Source organism: Stegodyphus dumicola, chromosome 4, assembly GCF_044657685.1.
Source record: "Stegodyphus dumicola isolate Sdum_Otavi_A_Nest chromosome 4, ASM4465768v1".
In the NCBI taxonomy this organism is placed as follows: Eukaryota; Metazoa; Arthropoda; class Arachnida; order Araneae; family Eresidae; genus Stegodyphus; species Stegodyphus dumicola.
The window spans coordinates 149,583,769-149,607,869 of NC_140771.1; the positions used below are offsets into that span (position 1 = coordinate 149,583,769).

The 24,101-nt window shown below is 30.3% G+C and overlaps 1 protein-coding gene across 1 annotated transcript in view; it reads right to left on the minus strand.

Moving 5' to 3' along the window:
• LOC118186611 (titin-like) overlaps positions 1 to 24,101 on the minus strand; it is a gene marked incomplete at its 5' end in the record, with an annotated part of 688,688 nt that overhangs the window by 35,539 nt on the left and 629,048 nt on the right. The gene's annotated exons all lie outside the window — the stretch shown is intronic.

Sequence of the window (24,101 nt, forward strand, 5' to 3'; positions counted from 1 at the left end):
TTCGACTTTCTTATAAATAAGCAAAGCAAAGTTTTATCTTCCTTTTCAGTCTTATTTTCCAATCGGTCATCCTTGATTAAAAGTAATACTACGATGAATCCTCAAAATAAATGTCCTACAATGAAAATAAGTCTTTCTTTTACTTATCTTAAAATACGGCAATAATATTTTACTAAATTTTATTTTCAGACCTTTTTCTTCCCTATTTCGCCCATTTGTGGGCAAGAGGTAATGCCGCTGAATAGTGGTAGTTCGACCCGTGTTCAGATCCCAGCAAACGGGCTGGCTACGTGGGGGGTTAGTAGTGTAATTTTATTTTAATATTTAACGTAAATACAAGCCAGTTTCAGAAAGAAAGTCTTCCACGAAGGCATCCCTCCTCTTAGGTTGATATCCCTCCCGTGCTTTGCTGAAGTTAATTAAATCTTCCAAACATTTTCTGATTCTTTTGGATTGGGTATCATGCATTCCACGTGACAAGAAGTATCTCATGCACATCTCTTAAGGGGATGCTTCAGTATCTCCTTCAGAGATGAAGTAAATGTCTGAATATATACATACCATGGAAGTAAGAAAGAGTTTTCTTACTGCTATGGTACTTACCCATGAGCATTTTCTTATCAAGCAAACATCACTTCAAATATATTTCTCAGAATAGCAGAAAAGGCTGGAGGCTGCTTTTTTACTTCCTGTCCTTTTGCGAACTTGGTAAACAACAGGACAGTGGGTAGTAAGAAGCTTCTTTTATCATATGCTTTTAGGTATCAAAGATGGTATTTTTCATTTCAATCTCGCCATTACCAGCAAGCCATTTGCTAATAAGAAAGTCTGAAGAAACTCTTCGGCACAAATAGGTTGTATTGTATCTAAAATAGAAGGTCCCTTCTCATTTTTCGTTTCTTTTGTATTTATCGAGCGAAAACAGAGAATAAAATATTCGAGAACTTTAGAGCTCATATCGACTGGCTTGTTTATACAGCATATCTATAAAATCCTTACACGTATTTTAGTTTTGAAACCACTGGTGATAAGCATATGTATCCAGTTATAAACATTTTTAAGTAAGACAAATATTTATATTTTGACTGTTTAAAATTTTGCAAAATTTACAAAATCTACACAGTTCCCTTAGGATGTTTAGTAAACGTTTATACTACCTATGAAAATTAAAATACAGAACACTTGAATTCCATATGATAGGAGTTCACCAAGATGTTTAATTTTAAAGATTGAGATGATATTTCCTGGAAATTCAGGAAGAGCAAACATATTGAATTGCAAAATATTAAAATCTATAACAGGCAACTAAATGAATTATCTATTTGCGTAAAGGTTCCTAATATTGATAGTATAACTATCGAAGCTTTGATATGCACTCTCTTCCGAAACATTCTGGTGAACAAATTTTATTTTCCCCAAAAAGAGAAATCCTATTCATAAAATATTATGGAATTCATGTTTATAGCCAGACTTCAACAGGGCCAGGGCACGGCAGCACAGCCAGGGCACGGCATTATTCGCATAAACTAAAAATTAAAAATATTTTTATCTATCTCAATAAAATTTTTTCTATTAACTATTACATTATGATAATAAAAAAACTGTATGTGAATATTAGCGAATTTTTAGCATTTGAAAACTTACCGATTACCTGAGTGAAATTCTTCGGTACACCGAATGTAACAAAACTGCAACTTAAAGAATGTTGCACACTAGTAAATAACAAAATATCACAGAATGACATTAACTGCAAAATTAGCCTCTAATTATTTTTAATGATTTTTAATCGAACCTCAAAGTAAACCGAACCTGGAAGCGAAATATCTTAAAAAAACCTTTTAATTAAATATTTTAGCTATTTTTATCGAGTTAGGTATAATTTATAATTTTTTATAGACTTACTCATAAGATATCAGTTAAGAAACTAAAAGCATTAAATTTGAAAACGTGATTAATTAAATAAAATAAGCATAAATAAAATGAATTAAAAATTGTACAAAATTACTAACAAAGTTAAAATTTCTGGCATAAAAGTAAGAGAAAATTTAATTTAACCCGGTTTGAAGGGCTGGTGCATGAAGAATTCAAGCAGCACTAAAATATTCCAGTGATAAAATCAGTTATCAATTTGTTGATGTATTTTCCTCGATTTTATCTGTCATATTATTTTAATTATGTTTAATTGAATTTTATGCCTTTATATATATATATATATATATCTTATAATCAGCTTTCCTTCTACAATTACAGTAAGATTTCCATTAAATTCCCGGCATTATATGACACATCTGATAACTTATTGGTGTAAAATAGGTGTCTTCATCCACTTATACCTATACGAAATGCATTACCGCAGATTATGTGCAAAGCTTGGAGAAATTGAGACATCGAGCAGAGAACTGCAGATGATAATTTTACAATTTTACAATAAGCTGTATGGAGCAGTTGCTGTCGTTCATAAAATAATATAATTTCCAGCGCATTTAGAAGTCGATGAATCATGTCGGTATTTTTGGTTATTATGGACTAATTTGCTGACATAAGAACGTTCTGTAGTTAATGTTGATGCGGTGTTTAGTGCTTCAGCAAGAAGAGAACCAATATTAATTTCTTTCATCCAGCATATTTTTTTAAAGCGCTAAGCTGGAAATGGAGTGAATATGAATTGAATTTTATTGAGAGCTTTTGTTAGAATTATAATAGCTACGTAAGAAGCAGGTTAATTCGCTTAATTTTCAATTATACCATATAGCTTCGGAAAATATCGTTATATAATATCAGTTTATTGATTATGTCTGTTAATGGAATTAATAATCACAAACTTTGAAACTAAGACTTAATCAAATTCTTTAAACGTTAACGTCAGCGTAGTGTAATGTCTGCTTTGATTGGATCGAAGATATGGTGCAAAGTCTCTCTTACTCCAAAACTGTTCTTAAAGCCGTATTTTAAAAAATAATTTTTTAATTAAAAATGTAGTCTTAAGCACGTGAAGTGCTGTTGTTGAATTAAACATGCAGAAAAACATCAATTTTTGAAGCAGTAACAAATGTTAGATGAGCATTCTTCAAGAACCGAACCATGGATCATCTGATGCTTTCTGGACTTCCCAAGTATCTACAGCTTGAGGCCATGAGAGTACGCAAAGGAAAATGCTATAACTCCTTACGTTTTCTCTCACTTAAAAGACGACTGGGAGAGGCATGAGCAACAGATTAGCAGATCCAGGTGGTGTACCATATTTTAGTTCGATCGCCTCAGTAGAAGATATGGTCCAAGGCAGCTATCTTAAAATACTGTGTTCTCGTCGGAATTTGAGCCACAGATCTTCCAATACTAGCTAAGCGTGGTAACCATTTATACCATGATAACACGCATGTGGTAATATAATTACTTACAAAAGCTTAACCAAAGAAATTACTATAAATGATCATGCAAACATAATAAAATATAATACCTATATGATTAAATACATGAATGAAGACTCTGAGTACTACCAAATCATTATTGTCATGATGATCAAATAGGTTTCGTTGAATTTAAGTGCAGTTATATAACTTGGAAAGTTAAAGGCTTTTCATCCTCTAGCCCAAAACAAGTTAACGGAAGCTTTCCTTTTGTTGCGAATATATTTGTTTCTCTGCTGTAGCATTACCTAAAAATATGTTACATTATGAAGAAGCTGTTACTTTATGGAGACCCTCAGTAAATCTTCCGTGCTTATTTATACATTAGTCATAAGAATGCTAATATGCTTTATTAAATACTGTTGTTTCTTATGTGCAAGACCTAGCTGAATTTTGCACTGCCTTTAAATGATAAAAAAAAAATATTTGGTACTCGATAGTATTGTTTCAGATTTAAGCATATGGAACCTTAATCGGAAAGGAAATATTTATTTACCTGAGGATTATGTAGCACTATATTTCAATCAAATCAAAAGTCAGTTTAATTTTTTGTTTCTTTAAAATTTGTGACAATGAAAAAATAAAGGGCACATTTAAATCCAATGGTTTCAGATATCTAAGAATCACAGCAAAATTCTAAGAGAAGGATGTAAGAAGTTTTTAAAAGAAAAACAATGCAAAAAACAATGCAATTTAAGGTGAAAGTTATGTCTAAACAGGTACAGGTTGAAATGTAATAGGGCACCCAATGTTTCCTATAAGTAGATGGGTATAGCCTTATTACACTTCCATATTTATCAATTTTGAATGTAATATACAAATAAATATTTACAGTCGATGCCTTTGCACTTAATTTTGGAGTCATTTCCAGAATTTTGGTAGTACATATTTTGTAATGGGAGGAAAATATAGCTATTTGGTAACAATTTGGTAGTAGTTATGTCTAAACAGAAAATAAAACACAGAGCTACAGCCTAAAGGATTTAAAAAGGTCTACGGCTTACGAGGACTTTAGAGTGAACGAGCATCCTAAGGGCGATTGATAATTAAACGCTGAAGAGGGAAGACTTTTAATTTTTGAAACCAGTTGTTGTAATTTGTAAAATATCTCCTGTGTTTTTTGTTTACTTTATGAGGTTTTAGAAACATTAGTTTTTCTTTAAAGCAGGGGCCATGAAAAATATGCAATACCCTCCTCTTGAATACGTACCGAGTGTTACACGATGAAGGCATACTGGAAGGAGGAAGAAAATACCTTATAAGGTATAACTATTCCTCCCGTGTGTGTTCTCTTGGAGAAAGAGGTTAGCAAATCGGAAGATTCTGCTAAAGTTCAAGTTTATCCATTAGCACAAGGGTAAGCAGCCGGCTAAGTAGGCTGAATTTCTGCGAAATAAGCAGAGGTTGGTGGCTGCAGTTGGTTAGAATAATATTCCTGTGGAAGTGATAATCAGCGTTTAGCCACACGAGACACAGCAATATCAATGCCCTTAGATACCTAGGGCCTTCATTAACGCCCTTAGATAACCATGGCTGAAAGTGTAGTGTTCCTTCTCCGCTTCATTGGAACGTGATGATAACATATTTGGTCTTAAAAATTATTGCAAAGTAAGTTAAGGAATATATAAATTATTTCATCTTTTGTCATACAGATTTTCTTTGCATACAAAAATTAATTACATGACTAACTATGTCGGAAAAGCTCCATTGCATGCATTGTACACATGCAGCAAAACGCAACTTATGTGGAAAAAATTTATTATGGAGAATTTTATCTACCCTCTATAAATGGCGAATATTATATATATATATATATATATATATATATATACATGTACAAACTAAATTCTCGTATTTCAAAGTCTAAAGCTTTGTTTGAAACATGAGTGTTAACATAAGTTTGAAAATTAAGCATATAAAAGTATAATCCATTTCTACTTATTTGAATACACATAAAAGCAATTATCTGTATTGCCCAATCCCACAAGAATATAGCAAAAGTACGAAGGAGAATTGCGAATAAAGTGATGTAGATTTGGTTTTGCAAGGTCTACCGATTAGATATTACCTATAAGAGAGATTGTAACAAATTATTCTACATTTCTAACTAGCCTGCTAAGTAGGCTACTTAGCAAATAATGTTTATTATTTGCTTCTTTTCTATTTAAATTTTCTTTCCCTGCAAAACTAGGAATCAGAATTACTCAAAGCAATTATGCAAGCATTCCAAAATTGCAACACGAAGATCACTTTATTCTGAATGACATATGTTATAATCTATTCCATTACAATTATGCTGTGGAGTTCTTTCAGACAAAAAGTGTACTGAAAATAATTGATGAGAAATTAAAATGTATTTTCCTGTTATCTTATCCTTAATCTATGACATACAGAAACATTAATTTCAAAAGAGTTCTTTAACTATTAAAATATTTCTCCAGGAAAAGAAAAATTGATGTAAGCGATTTCGGAAAATGTAAATAATGTTCAACAGACTAGATCAACGCTAAATTCAAACATACGCTTTGGTTAGGAGAAATTTCTTTTTCACCACCAAGATAAACGTTTACTCAAAGACCAATTTAAATGTCATTCTCAGAAAATGTTGTTCGAGAAGCGATTAATATCGCATTATCTTGTGGCGTACGGAACAGCATACTTACCTCATAAATCAAGAATACGAGAGAAGTTCTCACTAAAACAAGACTCGCATGCATCATGCTCAAAATATTCCAATAAAGGGGAAAGTGGTGTATGAAAGTTTAGTGGAGTTTGGTTTTACTGCTTTCTGAACAATTTGATTTCGAAAGAAATGTAATTAGATAAGAAACAAGTTTAAAATTTATTTTAAAACATTGAAATAATTTCTAATAATTTGCTCTGTAATTTTATTCCATCCGAGCAAATAAGTTAATGTGAGAAGCAAAATTGTTAACATTTTCTTTACCATACACAGATATGAAAGAAACTGATGCAAACGTTTTGGAATATTTTGCATATATATTTTGATAACTTTAATAATTTTCTAATTTCTTGTACATGCACCGTTTAACACATGCACAGAAAAGCAACTAAGGCATTGACGGTAATTAACAACAGGAAGTGTTGTTTCCAGGCCATGCATAGTTTTATACTACTAAAATAAACGATCCTATCACAGAAGCTGTTGTCATTTCATGCATTGTAAGATCTTTCGCTATTCATGTTCTGCATTATGGCAATAAAATGTTTATTAAAATGACACAATAAGTCGTTTAAAAACACGCTTTTCCTTAAAATTCAGATTTTGGCTAATCGATTTTGAGGCCAAGCAGACATATATCTTACTTCTTCAGAAGAAAGAATTTAGAAAAATGGTAGAGATTCCGATAGTTAGTTGATTACGTTTAACTGGATGAGAAATTTTCTGACTTGATAATTTCAAATTATTACCGCCTCATGGGCAATTCACGTGTATAATGTTGTAGCTGTATCCATGCAGGAAGAAATATAAAGACAGAAAATGAGTCACCTTGCAGCGACGAATTAATTGTTCATGAATGAGCTAGAAATCTTAGCAAATAAAAATTTAGAAAGGAATGGTATGTCATGTAACTGTTCATAAAGAATCATCTTTATGGCGAGAAAATCTTTACAATTTCCCAGCTTCTAGTAAATCTAAGATCGAAAGTGTCAATTTTAGATTTTGAATCGGTGTCTTCGACTTACCAGTTTTTCTGCAATTTTTACACAACTGTGCAGAAGATGGATTTTCTTTCAGAAAAAAGACGTCGAGTCTTTTTTCTGAAAGAAAATCTATAATCCGCTGTTGAACGTACCAACTTGCGCCTGTACGGTGAGAGTGCTGGATACAGGATGCATTCCTTTCTGTAGACATTGTTCTGGTGGAATCGCTGAAGACGTATGAAGCTTGCTTTCGATCTGCGATTCTTTTCCCGAAATCTGCGACGTTTCGGGTAGAATTCAAATCCAGGGTCAGAATTAACTTCGTTTTGGTAATTCCGCACGAAAATGGGTTTCTCTTCTTTAGAGAGATTGCAAGTGCACGCAAATTGACTTTTACTACATTTGAGGCAACGCGAAAGGTTAGTGAAAAAGATCTGCCAGTGTCCAAATCTTTGACATTTATGCAAATCTGTGGCTTTTAACCTGGTATATATATTCTAATCTTCACGTGGAGGTCCACAAGTATCGGACAGTGTAGATTTAGTTTTACTTCATTTATTCTACTGATTATAGTGAAGAACACAGTAAGCATTTCCACTAAGTCTTGATTTTTTTGAGTAAATTGCTTAACTTTAAGCACAGGAAGGCTCTTGTTGCGTAGTTCCAACAGCATTTCTTCTTACGATGTAACCACAGGAAGCCCTCGGATGACGACTTTAATGAAAGTTTGTGCTGTACTTCTTCTTTCATCATGCAAGAAAATGCTTGTCACTGTTAAAATGGAGGCGTTAAAGGAAAAATTCACTGATATTGTTTCTTTAATAATTCTTTAATAATAATTCCATAATTGCCTATCACGTGTATTGAGAAGAGTTTCCTCAGCTCTCTCCAGTAATTGTATCATATCGTTATATGTATGTAATTTGTACGTTTACTGGTGCACCAATATTTTGGTACTGCACAATAGTTTTCAAGTACTTAGCTATGACTTTTTATTATATACTGTACAGTATTATTTTCTTTAAAAGGTGTAATAGTTTATTTCCACACATATGTTTCAAAGTGAGTAAAAGAGTACGCTTACAGCAGTGTAGTATTTCGAAAACCCACGAAACGACAGCTCTGGTTTCAAAACAAAACCAAAAGAACACCACATGCACTGCCCCTCCAGTTTAACAGTAGTATAATCAAAACAGACTGCTTTAGCTGCACGTTAACTTCACTCGTTACACTGTACATTCGTTGCTCTTTGCTATAAAGACAGCTTCCTCCATTCGGACTTGCGAAAAAAAATTAAATCACTGACAGATTTTAAGCAGGCTGATAAGCACCATCTCCAAGTTTACCAGCTGCTCTGTCTGTTTAATAAAGTAAAGTAAAACTCTCACCAGGTCACCATCAATCTGGAAGAGATAATCTACAAAATTGGAGAAACAATTACCGCATTTTTATCGGAAAACAATAGGCTGAGCAATGCACATATCGCCATCTGTTGACGAAAAATGTATTGAAACGTGAAAAGTTAAAAGATTTGAATTCTAAAATTATTAAGAAACACTGTATTGGAATTAATGTCATTGACTACAAAAGATAAATTTTTGAGAACATGAAAATTTTCATCGAAATCCAGTTCACCAACCGAAGACATTTTCGCAAAATCTAACTCAAAACTGTGATTAAGTTACAACTATAAGTGACTATCGAAGATGTGTTTATTTCTTTTCTTCGGACATAAGATTTGTGTTCCTTGACGCGAAATTTTAACGCACTTTTAGTTTGGTCAATATATCTCAAATCACACTGGAAAGATATGGTATCAATTTCCCAAGAACTGAAGGCAGAGGTTGAATCTTTAGGAAGCGGGCAATGCATTTATTTAATTTATTTTATTTAAGATAATGACTTAAAAGCTGAACGTCTGAAGCATCTGTGCAATTCCAAAACTATCAGAAGAATGAAATGAAATGAGAACTGCATTAACTTCAATTCAAATTGCGTTTTTCGTGTATAGAAAGCGCGACTTAGGATATATGCTAGATTTACATATAGCATTATTTTTCAACGGCAACCGTATAGATTTCAACGCCAGTATTAACAGAAAAATTCAGTTCTGGGGAGATAATAGATTTTTGATGTTAAAAACTTGCTTGGATAATAAATTTTCTGTTAATAATAAAATATAGATAAATCAGATATCGATATTTTCAATGACAGTCTGGTTATTAGTAGACATTTTACTGCCTGAACTTCACTTTTTATTACTCCAAAGGGGCTTTTTCACTGAAGGACCATTGTTTTCGTTTTGCAATTTTGCGTTGAATCATTATCAATGACCGTTTCACCTTTCTAATTGTTGCCACCAAATCTTTGAGTCTTGCATTATATTTGAAGAAATTAAATAATGAAAAATCTGCATAAATGTATGTATATTTCTGCATTGTGATAAAACAACGGTACATAGAGCCATCGAATTTTTAATGACGTAATCCTACTGCGAATATGGACATTTGGAAGCTCAAATTTTAAATTTGGAATTCGTTTTATTATCGATTTCATATTTTGTAAAGCTTTAATGAATTTTTGAGTAACAAACTCAGCGATTTGAAAGCGAGTAATGGCAACAATCTACAGGGGTGGGAACCTTTTTATCTCTAGCGCGCGGAACTGTGTTTCGGAAATTCTAAAGACAGGCTCATTTTAAAATTATTTTGCGACATTGCTATTGAACTGAATTTTATGGTTTAATTGCGAAGAACATGATATTTAATAAATAAAGATAACGCACAAAACGTTGAAAAAACGTCCCTTTGGACGTAATTTAAAATATGAAACTTTCAGATTTTTTTTTTTTTTTTTTTTTTTTTTTTTTTTTTTGGTGTGATGGTGTGTGTGTGTGTGATTTCATTGTTACTTACAAGCAGAATGTTACTTTGTTAGGTATACTTATTTTGCAAACATTTATATGATCCTAAATAATATGATATGCTTTAATGCTGGGTATTAAGTTTCCTTTTAATTGACTTTCTTGTTTTCTTTGACTTTCTTATTTTAATTTACAGATTTTTCTGTTTCTCAGGCTTCTCGGGTTTTACAGATATTATCAGGCTGTACTAAATTTTTAATTCGGACAATGTTACCTATGTAAAAATAAAGCATAATAGCAGTAACAAATATAAAAATATTCCATAGCAATATGTTGATTGGAAACAAAGTAATATGTTGATTGCAAACATCATTTATTGGTTTTAACTTATTTGATGAAATAACAGCAGTGTTATTTGTTTTTTTTAAATGAGATGTGAAAAACTCATTTGCAGATCACACAGATTCAAAGTTTAGTGCAAAGTTCAGACTTTATACACTTTAATTTAAAATGTACATTGCGAAAAAAAAAAAAAAAAAAGAAAAGAAAAGAAAAGAAAAGAGGGATAGTTCTATATCTACCGTTCTACTAGGCCGATTGACGAAATTCAAATTGCGTTTTTCGTGTATAGAAAGCGCGACTTAGGATATATGTTAGATTTACGTATAACAGTCATTCTAACATAGGTATTTTGACATAAAATCGGACTTTTTCTGAAATGACATGCCAATATTTCGATTCTACGACTCAAATTATGCCTAAATATTGTCAAGTTTGGTGAAAACTTTAGGTAGAAATTAAAAAAATTTATTTTGGCCTATTTTTTCTGTTTGCGCCAAGAATAATTTACTTGGAGAACTTCTTAATTTATAGCAACCTATTTTCCTTTCCTTTTTTTTTTCATTGTAGAAGAGCGGAAATAAAGTCATCGATCATACGTTTAAATAATTTTAGCAAAGTGCATAAACCACATTTTTCGTTATTATCGCTCAAAAAAAAGATGCCAATCTTCAAAACGCGCCATTATGTAAATTTATGTATATCTTAAAAATTTTTGAATAAAAAAACCTTAAGTTTTGCAAGTATACATAGAAATACATCTACTATGAGTTGGTGGTTATATTTTGAAATGTTTTTCAAAGCATTTATAAAAAATATTTAAAAATAAAAATTTTGAAAATAAATCATAAAAATGGGCGCTTTATTTCTGGATTAAGCCTAATATTCGAATTCTGGAAGAAAGAATCAAGTGATTTTATTAAAAGAGAGATATTAATAAATATCTATAAAATTCAATTAGTATTACAGAACTAAAATTTTGAGAGCTAAGTTTTTCAAAACTACTCGCGCGAGTTTTACAAAACTTGGCAGTTTGGCATAATTTGAGTCGTAGAATCGAAATATGGAAAAAAAAAAAACTGGCGTTTCATTTCAGAAAAAGTCCGATTTTGTGTCAAAATACCTATATTAGAACAATGCTATATGTAAATCTAATACATATCTTAAGTCGCAGTTTCGAGACATGAAAAACGCAAGTTGAATTTCGTCAATCGGCCTAGTTAGAACGGGCGATATAGAAATGTCCCATCTTGTTTTTTTTTCTTTTTTGCTCAGTGTACATACCTGTTTAATTTAAGTTTAATAACTGTACAATGATGTAACATTTCTCATGACTTTATGTAATCTTTCAAGAATTCACTTAAAATCTGAAGAATCCGAATGACAATTTTTGTTTTTATTTTGCACTTAAAGAAATCAAAATTACAATCATCAACGCAAATACTTCGTTCGTTTCGTTATTTTTAATACATATTCAATATTTAATGGGTAATGTGTTAGAATCTGTATGTTATTAGAACTAGAACAACACCATTTTATTAGATGACATATTCATATCTTAAAAACAATATTAGAAAGATGGTTTCCATTGCAATTAATGCAATCCTACAATCTTGCACGAAAATTTCGCATATCGCGCTGCAACATAGCTATATCATTTTGACATATTTCATACATAGATTCTCTAGATATCTACATAGATACATACCTTCTCTTCTTTAGATGCAAAATTTTCTTTTCGGCTTTCGTTATTATTTCTGCTAACAGATAGCGCTACTCTCTCGACTTCCTTAGAATCAAAATATGTTCGTAACTTTGTTTTTTAATTGCAGATTTCTTTGCTTCTGATGAAGAAGGACTTTGTCCATCCTCAAAATCGACAGAGTTTCTATGCTAAAAATCTACTCCTAACACAGGTTGTTGCTTCACTTTTATGATGTATTTGAGGCATGTTTCTCCTCTGTCTTGAATATAAAAACTTTAAAAAAAGTAACGTCAGAATTTTTGTATGTCTCGTTTCTTACACACAGAATTGAAGTAGATACTTACAGAATTTTACATCATTTTTAATATATTGTTAGAGTACTTTCAGTTACTTACAACTATATAATATTTTTAAAGTTAAAAACACGAATTTCGAGAAAGAAAGAAATTTATTTCAATATTGCGTAGTTTATCATTCATTTTCTCAACATCATTTTTACTGAGGAATAAATAAATACAATAATTTTCAGAAATTAGAACTTAATATATTAAAATATAAAATACAGTTGTAATGTTGTTAATGTTGGTAATGTCAGGATTTTCATATTCATACAATTTAAGCAAATATCAGTATCTTTAGGCGTTCGGAGATTATTCAAAGCATACAGAAATCAGAATGAAAATTCATAACAATCGGAAATAATTATCTTTAACGAACGATAACACGAGAGATATTATTTTGCTAAGAATTCAAGTAATAATAAATTACAGACCGCCTTGCGACATTTAGGTATTCGGCTACTTCATATTAATTACTTCATGCATTCATTTAATTTTACGTCTTCAGCTCCTAGGCGTTTCTTTGCTATTCTGTGGTTAACTTTCTACTTTATACTGCAATGTTGTTCTCACATTTTGACCGTATGTATGCGAATTGCGGAATTCACATGTACAGAAATATAACAAACTGGCACAAATTACACTTCATTATATTTGTAATCTGAGGGTGTTATACTATACAGCATTTTCTTTTTATTAAAGCATATTTGAAAGAATTCTGGCTGATAAAACTTAATGCAATGACCAAACGAAACATGTGCAGATTAAATCGATTTTAGTTACCATAGAAGCGCAATCGATATAACAAATTAGAAAGACTGCATTTAAGTAGATATAATCGATTCGAACATGCGGATAGCAAAATTCATAAATTATAATCATCATAAATTCAATAACGGGTAAAAAAAGACTGAAAAAATGATACGGTAGAGATAATTTGATAAGCATAATTTTATTCATGAAATAAATAAACAGAAATCTGGAAACACATTGTTGGGATTCAGAATTTCAATGTAGTGTACAATTCACTTTTTTCTGTTTTAGTAAATTTCCTGTTAGAAAAAGCAAACGCTGAAAATACACTGAAAAACAAATTAGGATTCATGAAAAAATATCCATTCCAAATATCCGAACTAGATAAAACCACAATCAGTGTGTTCAGAATTTGATAACTGGATTGACTTTTTTTAAATCAAATATATATTTAATGATATGAAATTAAAGTTATTTTATTTTTGCGTTTTGCTTACTTTATTTCCAAACAGACAGCATGGTTAAAAATATTTTTAGTTTATATAAAACAGAGTGGAAAACACGTTTTGAAAAAAAATGAAAGTAATTATTTTTTATTATAAGAAATGTAATGCAGTATTTTAATAATTCAATACACTGTAAGGGTTTTTTTTTCTTTCGGACAGCTGTAGGTACTGCAAATCTTAACATAGAGTATTTCCACGAAATATGCGCGTAACTTTAGTAAAATTTCAGCCTAACTAGATAAAACCACAGTTTGAAAAAGATTAAATTTCTTTTCTTTTTCATAATTTCTTTTCTAAATTTATGTAGCTCATTCATGGTGTTTGCCGCTATGGCCAGACTTTTGTCATCGAGTTTTAAACTACTGAACTAATAAGTTATAAAGTTCAAATTTTGCACCCATACAGTTTGAATGAACTAGTAAGATGACTAGTAAGATACGTGAATACCACAAAATGCATTTTCTAATACAATTATTTCGGTGACCGAAAGAATTGTATCGGTTTGATAATAACTTTCCATGTTATAAAAATTTATAATAAAGGAAAGTTTGATAATAACTGAACATCATAAACATAATACGTAAACTGTATAATGATGTAATTCCAAATTTCAAACAGATTAAATTCTTCTCATGCGTGGTTCCATTCCATAGCACTGATATTCTCATTTTTGTTTTATAAATGAGAGCCCTAGAAAATTAGGGCAACTTAGATGCTAATTTCTACTTGAAAATTAAATCGTGCACATTTATAGATGAAACAATAAATTAAGTCCAAGAACACTGCATAGGAATTGATACTGTTTGTTAATATTCCTATTTATTCCTTTCAGATTGTGAGTTTTTTTTAAATAAATAATATTGTAATAATTAGGATTATAATATAGGATTGTAATTAGGATTATATTATTAATATAGGAATTGATTTTGTGTAAAGTAATTCCTTATAAATGTTTATAACATTAGTGCAAATAATAAAATGAGCTTTTAAACTATTTCCTTTTAACTACCTAAATTTCTGTTTACATACTGTTGTTCATAAAATAACGTTATGTGTTTGTCCCATTAAGCTTAGTTTATAACTGAAATGAAATTGAGCCAATTGCAATATTATCATTATGTAATAGTTCAAATATCATTACTTTCTTTTAATTGCTTATCTACTATTTTATGACTTGTACATTTATACGTGGCAATAGAAAATACCGCTGGTTCAGGAAATGGTAACCATTTCCTGAGCAATGAAACACATAATTTATTTCATATAAACATTCTTTTATTTTATGAATCATACATAGGATTATAAGTCCACATAGACAGCACTAAGGCCGCTATCGTGTTGTACGAGATTTTGTACATCTCCGTCTGTACTTGTGCCGCCAATCTACTGAGGAATTCAGCTATTTTGCTAGAACGCTTTTTTGGCAGAAAAACTACTTTCACCCATAAACTCGTTTAATATTTTAAATAATTAGAAATTGCTGACACAAGATGGAGACTATAAGTCAGTTATTATCAAACTTTCCACCGAAAATTCTAAAGCGATGATGTTGGGCATTATGGTACTATTGTTAAATATCTGAAAATTTAGGTGTTTTACACTTTTAACTTTAACTCATCTTAAAACTTTCTAGGTGCCAGACATACTAACTAAAAATGAAATAAATCATATAATCATATGAACAAGCGTATAGTGGTAATGGGTTAGTACAATAGCGTTATGAAGCCCACTAGGGAAAACAATAACACAAATTCAATAAAAGCTCCATGTTTCTTAAAAAGCCTCCCGGCTCAAACAAATGGAGGGACATGACAGACAACTCAAAAAATATACACACACAATTAAACATATGAAACATAAAATATATATCAAATTCATTTATTGATTTCTAAAATATTCAAACGTATGATAACTAGGAAAACTGATCAGTCCCCTACAAAGTCCCCTACATTCTGTATTACAGGAAAGTACGCTATGACTATGTGGTTTAAAGGAAAGATGGCTTTGCGGAGGCTATTTTGTGGGAAACACAGTCTCGTTCGCCTGCACAGAAGTTACACGCATCCAGATCCAGTCTCTATTCATCCGCATTCGTATTTGACTTTGTTTACCATTGTTCAAATTTCACTACTGTTGGTTTATGATATGCTTTAACATTTATAATTACTGTAAAACAGACGTATGCAAATCAATATCATTAGTTTTATTTATTTATTTTATACTTTATCAATTTTAATTTTATTGAACTCTTTGGCAAATATATGAAAGCCCTACCCCTATAGTGCCTATAGTGATATACTGTAATTTTTTAGTTTTCATTACATGCCCGTAATTTTAATTTATTTTTACATCTATTTTATGTTAACAAATGCAGTTCGTTATTATTCTGAAAGGTAACCATAAGCTTCTTTCCGAAACATTATTTTACTTAAACTGAGGCACGCATAAAAGCTTAAATATTTTAAAATAATTATTCATTACTTACTGTATCATTCTTGAAATAATCCTATAATGTATTTCAACAAAATTGCTTTGGGGGAAGGATTTAGTGTTTTACTCTTAAAAAGGATTAAAGTGTAATGAGTTTTGGCAAACTTGAAGACGTGATCGCATCTCTATGTAGGAGATTTCTTTACGTTATTTGTGAGTATATTTTATTACGCATTCAGTCTGAACACTTTATATTTTGGGATCATAACTAGATGAAAGAAAAGTTGTAAATTCTGATAAATTTTTAGAAAGACTCATGTACCATGCTCAGAAGAATGAATATCACATCAAAATTAGTTTATACAATTATAAGAAAATGTATGATATTTTCTCTAATACAATAGGGAAAAAATCTACGCGAAAAAATAAGATTCTAGATTTATAAATGACCAAATCTTAAAAGGGATGCCGTTTACGATTTCGTCTGACTAAGTTCTGCAGTTATTTCTGGCAATAACAATTCGGCACGATTTAGGAATTTAAGCTTTCATCTCTTAATGTGAATCAACAATTTTTAAAAATACAAAGGATATACCTAAAATTTTAATCTTCAAATAATTGTATCCCATACCAGTTGTTTGCCATTCTGATGCTGTGCTTGAAGAGTGCAAATTAATTCGTTTTATAGACGAAAGTGGAATAAACGATAAAGCTGGCTTTGCTTTTGTTATTTATGAAGACAAATAAGAAAGAGATTTCATATAGCTTAGAATTTATGATAAGTGATCTGTTTTTCAAGCTGAGTTACTATGCTTAAAATCTTGCTGTGCAATGGATTCAATATTCTTGTATTTATGTGAGATGAATGCGCATTTTAATATGCAGTGATTATCTTTCTTCGCTACAATTATTACAGGAAATTAAAGTTTTAGACATTCATTGTGCTTTCATTCGTGGACACTGGAAATTTCTGAAATGAGAGAGTGGATGCTTTAGCAAAGTTAGGTATGAAACGTCACATTGATATAAATCTCCGTGTTCCTGTTTCTCATCGGAAGCTCTTTTATAGAAATGATGCTATCTGTATTTCGAAGAGAGAATAGCTGGTCTCACCAAAAGCACAAATGCCCAAAGGTTTTTTTTTCTATAATTTTTTCCATAATAAAAGCTGATAACAGTTTTCAATACATTTTAAATTAACTCAATTTTTGACTGGACATGGCAGTTTCAAAAGCTACTTAGAGTGATCTAGACTTATTTCAAGCCCTTTCTGCAGCTGCCATAACGGCGATAAAAGTGAAAGCATATTCTTCTTGACTGCGTTTATCATGTCCAGCAGAGGATGATATTCCAGGCAACTTTGTTGAAGCGCCTGCCTGTATCTTGGGCATCGATTTTTCTGATTTTTTTTTTTTTTTTTTTTTTTTTTTTTTTTTGAACTTAAGAACAATTTCTGCTTTTCGAAATTTTATTTTCAATTTAGATTATTGAGTTTTCTTATTTTACTACTTTTTAATTTTATTTTTTCTTTTACTTATTTTTTATACATTTATTATTTTTATAAAATTATTTTTTAATAGTTTTTGTTCCATTTGCAGTGCGATTTTACACTTGTTTATTTATTTTGCTAGTGTTGTAATTTACTTATGTAAGCCTTGTGGTATACTTTGTGGAATACAGGAAGTTAAAATTACAGTCAACAACAACACAAAAAATAAAATAAATGCATCCATTATTTATCCATTTTTTATAGTTCATCGCATATTTTCAAGGTCCATATAACTATAATCATACAGAAGCTGACTAGGTTAAATCACATTATCTTAACAAAAAAACTTTTGCCTTAACCGATATCCGAACTTTTGAGTAATTAATTATTAAAAAACTTGATACCGCTTATTGGTTTTAAAAAATGGCAGAAAAACATTTAACCTTTTTTCTAAAAAATATGCATGTTTATCAGCTATATCCAATTGAAATCTTAGCAGCACTTCGAGAATCTGACTAAGTGCTGGAATGACTTCTTGGAGGGCATTTTAAAGGAAATTGGCTTGCATTCTGCGGGAAACCTCTATGCATCCAGCCTTCTTTGTCGAGATTTTAACACGAACTTCTAACATTTAGCGTTCTTACCGTTTGACCACTTCAATGGCCACCATATTTTCAAAAATTTCAGAAGTGCCAAGTGCTACAAAGTTATTAAAATTTGTTAAATCAAATAATTTTGTAGGAATTTCTCTTCCTTGAATTTATGCTTTGATTCTTTAATTTAGATTTATACTAACATAATCATTTCAATGTCTCTCGCTTTCTAGAATGTTCACATTTGTGTTTACTGCAGCATGAAATAAAAGTTTGTTTTTAAGATGTAAATATAATTGATAGTCTTTGGATTAAGCAATTTGTTTAAATGTCAAAAATGATTTATTGCTTTAATCAATGTCTAATGTATAGAAAAGTCTAGAAAATTAATTTTGAAAATAAATAAGTCATATGGCACTTGACAGTAAGTCCTTGTGCAGATTAACCACGAATAAAGCATGCTCAGATTGATCCGAATAATTTCGAAGTACTTTAATTTTCGAAAAAGACATTAAAATCTCATCAGTGTTTTTCTTTCTTGAAGAAGTATCTGAGTTATCGTTACTACTTTTGATAGACTACTAAAAGAGTAATAGATTTGAATTATTTATTTCGAACAAAGAAATTTTTGTCATATCTCATTAAGTTTCAAGACACACAAAAATTTGGTTTCTAGAAACACACTGTATGGAAGAATAGAAAGATAAGAAAATAATTTTAATTTCATCATTAATTGCATTAACGCAGATTCAGTTTCGGCTACATACATCACGCAATGTTGCAAATAAAATTATGCGCAAATATTTACTTGAGTAGTTATTTTTGGTGTTTTACTGGATTATTAGGTTCGACAGTTCTGGATTCTAATTGCGTTCAGAGTTGTATTATGGATAGAAATGTATGTGGTATTTTTGAAAGAATGGTTATACAAGCTGAGGAAGAAAAACTCATGCACACTTAAAGAAGAAGGAAGGAAAGCACGTGAAATTTTAGTGATGGTTTTCTTGGGACACAGGAAATATGGGTAAAAAATAAGAGGTTTTATTTTTTTTAATCTCAGCGGATAATTTCATTAATCATCCTCGAATGATCTGATCTCCGCAGTAGATTTCCTGAAAAATGCAATTTACTTTGACTATTTCGAATATTTTTGTCCAAAGCGGCTTTGTACCTGAAGGACTATTGTTTTTTGTTTTGTGATTTTGCGGTGGTTTGCTAAAAAATGTCTGCTTCACTTTTCAAAATGTTGCCCCCAAATGTTAGAGTTTTGCATTATATTTGAAGAAATTAAATAATTAAAAATCTGCATAAATGTTGTATGTTTCTGGCACTGTGATAAAACAACGGTACATAGAGCTATCGAATTTTGAATGACGTAATCCTCCTACGAATATGGGCATGTGGGAGCTGAAATTTGAGATTTGGAATTTGTTTTATTATCAATTTCATATTTTGTAAAACTTTAACGAATTTGTGATTAGCAAACTCGAGGATTTCAAAGCGAGGAATGGCAACGTTGTACAGAAAAAACATTTTTATATCCAGTTCGCGAGTCTCTGTATCGGAAGTTCTAAAGATATGCTCATTTTAAAACTATTTTGCGATATTGCTGTTGAACTGAATTTTATGGTTTAAGTGCGAAGATCGTGATATTTAATAAATAAATGTAACATGCAAAATGTTTAAAAAATGCCCCTTTCGACGTAATTTATAATCTAAAACTTTTCAGACTTTTTTTTGTTGTTGTTGTTGATTGGCTTTCTCATTTGTTTTTGTTTCTTTATATCATATTTTCGTTTATCGTATTAACATAAAGTAAAAGTTTCTTAACCCCTAATTAATTTTTTATAAAGTATCCGGATTAGCTATGGCTTAATTGTACGTACTAAACTAGTATATGCTTTATGGTATATAACTAGTATATGCTTTATGGAACGAGAATAACCGCTAGTTTTGAAGCGGGTCATCAGATTCTCGATTTTCTTTGTCCCCTATCAAGGCTTTTTTCATATTCCTTAAACATTTTCAAAGCATTTGAAAATATCAAAAGTAAATACACCAAATTTTCACAATATGTTCTGCAAGAAATATACCACATTTCCACAGCATGTTGCTTAGCGCACAAATAAAAAGACATGTAAAGAAGTTCATGATTGTAAGTGTAAAATTAAGTTGTACAAGTAACAGGGTCCAGAGACAGTTAACTCCTTTTTAGAACGATTTCGATAAGAATTTAAAAAATGCAAGTGTTTTAAAATAAAAATTTCTAGCAGCAGTTTAGTATCTGAAATGATATATCGTCTGCTACTATTAAAATTATTAATGCCATATGTACACAAGCCGTGGATTTTAAACAAGCCGTGGAAAACAAGGTTTTCGCGTTTTCCGAAGAGAAATATTCCTGTTCTATAATTCAAAAGAGCAGTGAAATACATGGTATTAAAATTTAAAAGTGTAGAATAAGTTACATTATTTATGGGAAAGAGCAAAATCGTCAATCAACATGGAGAAAAGACTTCCAACGAATACACGAAAAAGACAGGTACTGTTCTTAACATTTCTGAAGTTGAAAATCATTGGTAACAACAGAAAATTCGCTGAAGCAAAAATTAATTGAAAAGTCTTTAAATACATCTGTCGTAAAAATTCGTAAAATAATAAACGAAGACTTGCAGCTTAAAAAGCTGGAAAAAAAAATGTACGAATCTGATTCCGTCAATGCAAAGAAAGTTTCAGTAAGAGGTTCATGATTGTCGCAAGATTCTCTTAGAGTAGGAAATTAAAAATAAGAAGGCTCGGAAAAATTGTTAAAATCAACTGAAAATACTATCAAGAGGAAAGTTTTTACGTCCAATATTAACAGAAGAAATTCCATTTCTTTATCCGAATGACTTTCAAAGAGTGAAATTTCATCAAGACAAAGCAAAAGATCCTACTTCGAATTGTACCACTGCATTCCTTGAAAAAATTAAGACTGATACAGGTATTGAATATATACCTGTATCAGTATACCTGTATATACTTTTGCAATTTATTCCTACGAAGTATCCTGACGTTTCCTCTATAGATTATTGTGCCTCTGGTCTCTTGAAAATGGCTCTTCCTAAGCGCAAAACCACCACTATTGATACACTCTCAAAAGTAGTGCAAGATGAATGGAAATCAATACCTCTAGAAATTTTACAAATAGCCCTTCTAATATAAGATGCAGATTTTTAGTCCAGAAAAAGACTATCAGATCGAGCATTTAAAAAATACTCTTTACAATTTAAATATTAATTAAACGCCCCGAAATCGTGTAGCAATACCTAACTCTCTGTATTAGTGGACATTAGGACTCTGTATTAGTGGACTAGAAATTCACCATTGGTCGTACAGGTAGTTCCGCCTTTCTAGCTTTTAAGCCCCTCCTTCTGTATTGAAACCCAACGCAACGATATAGTAGCCAGCAGGATTAACTTCTATACATCAGGTGTTATAAGATAAATTTTATTCAGGTAACTAAACAAATTTAAGAACTACACAGTAAAAATAAATAATAAGAAGAATATGGAGGCATACTCTAAATATCAAAGGTTTTGCAAATATCTATAACAATTTCGAGAGTCATTCCGCATAAATCTTTCTTCTTAAGAAGTAAACAATATTTATAATTCTTCAACGAAAAAAGGCACAGACTGATTAACGTATAACAGACAGAAGCTTATATAATACAACTATTTACATGGAACAGCTCAGTTATTTCTATATAAACTTAAGTGTGAGTAGGTAAATACTTTACGCTGATTTTAGTAATAACTAATTTAACTTTTTACAAGATACCATTTTACGAACATTCAGATTGTTAATTTGTTCCTTCAGGCTAGAAGTCTTGTGCTTGTTGTTAATAACTAACTGATGTTCTTGTACGTACAATTAAGCCATCCTGAAAATTTTTTAATTTTTTGTTACGTTTTGTTTTATATAAAGAGCGCATTCTAATGACTCATTTACCTTTTGAATTAATTAGGTACCTTTAGAATTAATTAGCAGATATGACATATATGCTGAACATCTTTTATATATATTAATTAAAATCGGATAGTGAAAATATATTTTATTACTGCGTAGTAAATTTTCCAATTAATTTTCCTGTAGTATTAGAAGGTGAAAACTAATTTTAAGCAATTGAGTAAAATGTGTCTAAAATGTATTGCAAAGAATTTATTTGAGACTTAATTAGTTTTACGCCTCATTTTATGCAATGATTCACGTAAAACAGTTAAAAATTCACGTAAAACAGTTAAAATTTTTTGAAGCATTTTAATACCGACTGATAAATTAAAGGAATATGTAAGACAATAAAAAATTAATCAACATGTTTTCAAAAGTAACACTTTTAGCATGTAATTCCACATTTTCATAGTGTTTTAGAAACAATCTCCTTAATGACAGGATCCAAAAAGCTGTAATAAAATTTTAAATATTATTTGCAAGATGAACTAATTTAACAGATTAATTTTGCGTGTCTTACTAACAGCGTCTTATATTACTAAATTATGATCATAATACTGTACAATAATGAATTATTTTTTCTTCTAATGAGGAAAGCCTCGTTATTTTGATATTAAAATGCGCCGAGACCTTCCATTTGCAAATAAAAAAGCAAAAACCTAATTTTTGATTTACCAAATTTCATGAGTATTACGTTCATCTACATCTATTAGATTTTATTCTGTTCAAGAAATCTTTCTAGTTTCATATTAAATAATTGCAAGATAACGTACTCTGAATTTTTCATAATTTATTATTTCTTATTTTTTATTAAAATTATGCAGAACGAAAGAAGAAGCATCCTAACAATTGCAACATTCTTAAAATAAAATATCAAATCAATTGTAAATCACATTCTTAAAATAAAATATCAAATATAATATTATAATGTTCGTTATAAATAGGTACTTTAATTAAAATATTTACTCTGTCTTGTCTTTTCATCATACTTCACACGCTCAAAGTTCGTTCCAGATGTAGATGCAAATTAGCTAAAGGGACGGAAAAATTTGGCGGCACATTAACAATCAGATATTTAAAATATTTTTACTTGGTTAATAGTTGATGAAGCTGTAATATATTTCGTAAAAGTAGTATACTATAATAATGCTCAATGAAATATGAAATAATTGTAATATAAAGTAAACAAAATGTTTATTTTATGATAAATTACAAAACACATGTAGTGTGAAACCTGAGATTGATGGGTTTTTTTATAACTTCTTTTATACTGCACAATATAAAATGATTATAAACCACCCAACTGAAAACTAGATTAAATGCTGAAGGGAACTAAACGTTTTTAAACGCTTCGCAAAATCAACGTTAAATATTTTGTATCATGCTTTTTGCAATGCATAAATCTACTTTTACGATATTTTAAAAATAGGAATCCTTTAAGTTACATCACTTTATGCTACATACTAACAAATATACGTTATTGAAAAATTAATAAATTAGTACTTATAGATTGTCATTATGAAGGAAAGAATTATAATTTTCAGATTTAAAAATAAAACAACAAGAGTTACGTTTCACAAATTACATTATCTTCATAATTAAAACTTATTACACCTGATTCTAATGTTTAGTTGTATAGGCTCATAAATTTCATATGATCAAAATAACGCTTAATGATGTCTTGTTAAAATAATAATCATGATAAATTCTTTCTGAATTATCAAAACAAATTTCTAACATAATTTTGATGTTTATCCGTTCATAACCAGAAAATTCATAAACGTTTTAAACATCTTCTTTTGCGAAAAACCACAAACAAAAAATAATGAATGATTGTTTAGCATTTAATAACTAAGCTTCATATTGCCATATTGGAACAAACCGAATAATGGCTGCCATTAACCTTAAACATCAATTTTATTTCCAGTGTTTCCTAGGAAATCCTTTTAATTCGATCTTTAGATTCAGAAACTATTAGCACAATTCTACGTGAAAACATGTCTCGAGAAACTTGCATTT